At 35.6% G+C, this 6613-nt stretch overlaps 1 non-coding gene across 1 annotated transcript; it reads left to right on the top strand.

Moving 5' to 3' along the window:
* The first annotated feature begins 6013 nt into the window (after positions 1-6013).
* On the top strand, positions 6014-6086 carry TRNAR-ACG (transfer RNA arginine (anticodon ACG)). The gene has a single exon. It is a non-coding gene; the product is annotated as a tRNA-Arg (tRNA).
* The last annotated feature ends 527 nt before the right edge of the window (positions 6087-6613 follow it).

The following is a 6613-nucleotide window of genomic DNA, read 5'->3' as shown; positions in this document are numbered from 1 at the left end:
TATTTATGTATCTAAAAATAAATGAAAGAAAAACCAGAAGGGCCGGGCCAAATACGGCCATAAAGCACTTTGTACACTCTTTGAAATTCATAACCTAGACAATCAGAAGAATATTGACTTGAGAAATGATAATAACCTTTGGAGATTTTTTAAAGTATTTGAATAAATATTAACAAAGCTTCAAAAAGTTTAGTTGTTATTAATTTACATGTCTACAAAAGCCAAGATCGAAAGGCCAGTATTGGAAAACGTAAATCAAAACAATTAATCGCGTTTTCAGATATCAATTTTCAACACTGGTTATCCGTTTTCCAGCGACAAATAGCTAAACTTAAGTTATCACTTATAATTTTTTACTACAGGTTATTAGGAATAGATCGCTAAATATGTATAAACCCAATAAATGTTTTGTAGGTACTTTCCCTTCTTTGTGTATATAAGATAAAGCTTAAGTAAATCAATTTGAATCTAACTATTTCCAGTCTTTAATAAGTTACATATATAACATATATGCTACACTTCAAATGATTTTTATCAGTTTTGTACAATATTTTCTTAGTTTTTCATTCAATTCAATTTTTTTTTCTTTGCGGTTCTTTGTTATTTATTTTTCCGTCCAATAGTGTGATAGTTGTACGTGCACTTTGCCCGTCTGTTAACTCTCCATCGGGTCGATTGATCGGTACATGAATATATAATTTCACGTCTTCGGTCACATTAATATACGATGCCCGCATACTATTTCGCGGGTGTTCTATTCGTGCAGGGCCTGACGCCGACCCGAATGACAATCTCTGACGCGATATGCTCTTGGTCAAATTAGTCGATACAATTGATTTGCGAACAGTGCTCTGGCGTTGAGGCGATTCGGTAAGCAATTCAACAGAATCAGGAGCCACAATATTCGAAATCGATTTTGCATTGGCTATTTCCCGCCAATTTTGTACCAAAAAGGCGCATACTGGCCCTACATTCATTTTCCGTTTCATTGGCCGATTTCCTTCGCTGGCTGGCCATTGCGGACGACTGTCGACATTTGAATGACTTCGATGGTCCACCATTTACAAGTAAAATTTTCTTCAGACTATTGAACAGCAGAAGGATCAACGAAATATAACCAGGTCCATTGTGGGTGATTGTAGTATTATTTTTATTATTTTTGTAAAAAAAAAGTGTCGGTAAAAAAAGTGTGTGCTAGTTAGTCACATAATTTTGATAAACTAATTTTCGGCTTGTGTCATATTTTGATTCTAAAGTCAATGAAAAGGTTTTTGAAGTAAGAACGGCCAGTTAAAACATTAAATTGTTAACACGAAAGAAATGGCTTGCGGATTCGAGTTTGGCTAAAGGGAAAATTATAAATAATGAACTCAGAATGTTTTGCTACTGACTCCTAAAAGTTTCCTACTCGTTTTTGTTGTCTTGGCGAATTTATCGGTTATAAAAAAACTCATACATAATTGGGATAAATAAAAAGGCGAACACCTCAGGGTATATATATTTAATATCCTCATGTATTATGTATTAATTTCCTCAACTATTATATGGAAAATCAATGGGTTAAAATGTTTCTGGTATAAGTCTTATCCTTTTTTTAACTGTTCCATTCCTTAAAACAGGCTGAAGAAACCGAAGAGGCGAAATAAAGGCCAATACCCTTTTCTAGTAAGAGTATAACAACAAGAAAATACATATACATGCAATTTGTAGTTGTATTTGTATGTATGGATCTATCTTGGCTGTTGTTATAAAAATAAATTGCAAAGCAATTTGTATGTGGCTCTCTCTCTCTCTCTTGCTCTTTCTATCTCTCGCTCAGTCTCTTGCTCCTCTAGCGTTTTGTAAGCAAAATGAAAATGATTTTCCCTGTTGTCGTTTTAGCACATTTTTTCATACTTTTCTGCATGAGTGTGTGTGTGTGTGTCTGTGTGTGCCTATATATGTGGGCTATGTGCCAGGCTATATGACTTCCTATTCCCGCTTAGTTTTTTTTCGTATTTTTTTTTTTTTTGGTTCACATTTTCGCAACTTGTTGCCGCTGTTGGCATGCCCACATACAGATACATATATGTATATATACATACATCTGGTATACATATATACATATGTGTCACGTTTTGCTTTAGATTTTCGTCTTCTTTGGCATATACTAGTATCTTGTATGTATGTATGAATATGTGGATAGTTGGATGGCATTTCTCAGATTAACTGCTCGTTATATTACACAAACATTTTCTATGTGACCTTCGTCCGAAATTGCTAAAGCTTATCTGATTTGCATAGTGCGGATAAATTCCAATAGATTGAGTTGACTAGATTAGCCAGAAATCCTTCGAATAGGGATCTTTCAAATTGTTGGTAAACTTTTTACATTGGGATAGTATTTTACAATGTATATTGCCAAAATTATTTTTCTAGATAATGTTAATGTGCCAATAGATCTTAGATTCTTATTTTAAATCAGTTTTGGTTGCATTTCACCTCAGTTTCAGTTCAATTTGAGTTCAGTTTGAGTTCACTTTGAGTTCACTTTGAGTTTAGTTTCGATTAAGTCCAATCGAAAAACCAAGTCAGAATTCGTAGAATACTTGAACCTATTTCTAGACCTTGCACAAAAATTTTAATAATAATAACTCTGATATCATTTCTTTATCAAGCAATAAATTAGAGAATATTTAGAAAATACATTCATATGAAGGGCATTCTGTAATCTATAACTGGAATGTGTGAACTATAAATAATTGCATAGTTTAGCTACTCACACACTTTTAGACAAACGGAGATCTTCTAACTTTATTATCTCGGTTGGATTATTTGGTTACGTTATTCTATTTATATATGGGTTACCAGCACGTACGATAAGAGTAAACGGAATAGAAGTATCACGCCCCCCTCCTACTCACCGACATCCACACCCACACACACAAACACACAGACAAAATAATATCTTATCAGACGGAAGAATGCCTAATTGCCGAACGGGCACGCCGTCTACAACCGACAACATTATAAAAGGTGGCCATGCGTCATGTCCAGACACACACACAGAGATAAACACAGAATCAAATTGATGGACGAGACAGGAAGAAGCAGATGGAGAGACGTTCGTACTTGGATATCTAATTGGTTTGTCTTTCGCCTTAGTGAATCCCAACTTAAAGTGCTTGAAAGAAAGAAGACAACGACGACGGTCACATAAACAACAAACGTAAACGAAGCCTTGGCAAAAGCAAAAAAAAAAAAAAAAACGAAAATACGTATACGCGCAGTTGGCAGCAGCCGTGGGAGTTTTTGAGCAACCGCACCGCACACACCCACCAACCCCTGCGCCGTCGTTGGCTCCTGGTCAGCGAAAAATAAATAAACAATATACTCAGGCCAGTCCAATAGTAGCAACAGCCAGCGGCCACTTGATGCGAACGTGCCCAGATACGTTTGTGGTCTGGCACCGGATCCTCCTACATACATATATATGTATGTATATGTACAATGTACATGTAGTTCACAACACAATGTGGCAGCGGGGGTGGCAGATTGGGGTGGAGGAACTTTAAAGTCCAAAGTAAACAGTGCAAACGCTGCCTAGGACTAAGCTGCAGTTTGATTTGCACAGGTTTCGGACCTAAATGCACTCGGCTTTGATGTCACAGACCGCTCGCTGGGCCTTCTCTTTCTATTGCTCTCTTTCTCCCTAGTCTATCTCTCACCTTCACCTTCTCCTCTGCCTGACTTTGGCTTTGTTTAAATAATGCAAATCCTTTAAATGCGCTAAACGCGGCTGGTGGTCGCTATGCCCTGTTTTTCTGTGTATCTATGTGTTTTTCTTGTTGCGTGTGTGTGTGTGTATAAGTGTGCGAGTGTGCGTTCTTTTTTTTTGTGCCTAAATCGAAAATCGTGAGAGCAGCACGTTTTTGTTTTTCAACTTGTATACTTTGACATACCGGACACATTTACTTTGTCATGAAATTGGTCCTAACAAGAAGGTTAAGATGTACATAAGTAGGCCAAATATTTCTTGATTTGAATTTGGGGGAAACAAAAAATAATCTCAAATTATCAGAATAAGCTTTGAAATCTGCCATACCAAGTATTTGAGTTAAGGATACATTTGTATACATTCTATTTAGGTTTTTTACTTCAGTTAAATTACCAATTGATGTTTGCAACGATTGGGTTCTAGTAATTAAAAAATTATTGTATAATGATTTTGAAGTTCAGTCGAAAACTTCGTTCCTAGTTTAGAACTTCAATGTTCTTTTTGTCTTACTTTCCGATCAATGTCCAATTTTTCTTTAAAGAAATCTGAGTAAATAACAATTAGTTTTTGACTACATCTGTGTATGTAGTATATATGTACATGCTTCATACTTCAAATCAAAACCCTTGTTCATCTCATAACAGGACATTTTCAGCTACTTTAACTTTAGCTGGTAAAAGATTCTCAACCTACAATGTCCAAAAAGAAATTGATTTCTTATATCGATTTGAAGAAGTCATAAAACGTGCTTAACCCACCCTAATCAAGTTGGAAACTGAGTTAGCTGAGTTTAATGTAACTTACAGGTATTTTCCCTCTCTCTTTGAAGTCTTCACTTCAATTTAATCAATCACTTTTGATGCAATTCGTTTTAATGCCTTTAAATTGATTAACAAAGAACTTTTCAACAATCTGTCGGCGAACAGAATGTTAAGGCAAAGAGCATTTGGGTTTTCATGAGGTTGCAAATAACTTTTGCTGCCGGGCACTAGTCTCTGTTAATGTTGTTATTGTTCCTGGCGTTGTTGTTGTTGTTGGTAGTTCTCAGTGTTGTTTTTGGTTTTGTTTCCGCTTGCTCACCTTGCCAAAGCCAGAGCCAAAGCCAGTAGTTCACCGTTTCTGCAATGGTTTTTCTGCTCTAACGTTGTCTGTTTTTATTCTTTTGATTTTGCCCAGTTTTTTCTTCGTTTTTGCTGGGTCCCTCTCTCTTTCTATGTTTTTTCTCTGTCCGTCTGGTAAAACTTCTGTTTGTTATTTAGTGTGCACAAAATCGTTTAGCTACCGTTAGCAACTGCCTCCCGAACCTGGCCAACTGCCTCTGTTGGCTGCATTTTCAATTGTTTCGCTACGAGTTTTAGCCTGGTTTTTGCTATTATTTTTGTTTTTTTTTCTGTTTGCTTTTTTTTTGTTCAACACTTTTCACTTCATAAATGTTTACATATCAATGTGAATGCATTTTCTTTTATTTGTGCCTTGTGACATTTCCCGCTAGAAATCTTGCCCGTCTCACGGCTGGCTTATTGCACACGCAACTGGCTAGCAACAATTTTTTCCCAATTTCAATTAAGTTTCGAAAATGTTTTTCGGCATTTTCGGACCGGGCTGGCATTAACTACACACATACTCTCTCACACGGACGTCTCTCTCTCTCTCTCGATCTCATAGATACATATTTGCTGCCTCGTGGCTCTATTTTCGTTGCACAATTTTTCGAAATGCTTTACTTTTTTTTTTTTTTTTTGGGTTTTTAGTTTGTTGTTGGCGCAACATAAAGTGAAGCCAAATGTATGTTTTTACCTCGGAGTGGAAAACTTCTTTTCGGTTGTTGTTTTTGCTAAGAGGGGGGGAGGGTGAGTTAGAGTAATAGAAAGAGAGAGAGAGGGAAAGAGAGAGGAATATAGGGTATACATGTAGCTAATAATAAAATGCCGAATACATCACACGCAGCATTGGTCCATTAGCCTCAATATTTGGTTTTTCTTTTTCGTGGATTGTGGGCGGACAAAACAAAAAAGGTGGCAAGGAGAAGTGGGGTCGGGATCGAGGTGGTTATAGTACGTGAGCCAAAGCAGGCAGGCCAAAAAGAAAATGTTTGCAATGTATTGGAATGAAATTCATTTAACTTATTAGCGAATATAATTTCCACTTAACAGGAAAACAAACAATACTTAAATTAAAGAATTTTACAATATTAGTCATCAGAATGTTTACTTAATGTCAGATTCATTGTTGCTACAGTTTCCTGTTTATTCAACGGGTCCTGTGGCGCAATGGATAACGCGTCTGACTACGGATCAGAAGATTCCAGGTTCGACTCCTGGCAGGATCGGATCGATATCTACTTTTTTATTTTTTACTGACCATTTTGTTTTTATTAAGAAACAGAAAGGATATTTTATTAATATTAAATTTTTTCACATTATTGCTAATTTAATTTAATTAAATTGTCATGTTATAGCTTAAGAAAATAGAAAAAATGCGGTTAATCAAAATCAATATTATAAAATTTAACCAGATGGAAAAAGTTATTCATTTAAACACGACCTTTTGAAGAAAACAAAGTCTTCTGATGCAATAAGTTTTTCATTCCAAATCAAAATCATTGTAACAGCTTTCTGAAATCGATAGTTCAAGAGATTAATGATGTTTCATTACAAGGTTTTTAATTAAAAAACCTTGCTTAAAAGTCGTCTTAAACGAACGGATTTCCATTCTTCACATATTATCCATGTATTGATCTTCAAGATGACTTAAGAAGACTCCATATACATAAGTTAATTTGAAGAACAGTTTGAATTTCGTTAAAGTTTATGCTTTCTCTTAAAACTTTCGATGGCTTGAGAATTCTTAATTTTT

This window comes from Drosophila tropicalis, unplaced genomic scaffold (assembly GCF_018151085.1).
Source record: "Drosophila tropicalis isolate 14030-0801.00 unplaced genomic scaffold, ASM1815108v1 contig_593, whole genome shotgun sequence".
Lineage (NCBI taxonomy): Eukaryota > Metazoa > Arthropoda > Insecta > Diptera > Drosophilidae > Drosophila > Drosophila tropicalis.
The sequence above is the reverse complement of the archived record's forward strand: the minus strand, read 5'-3'. Positions and strand labels throughout refer to the sequence as shown.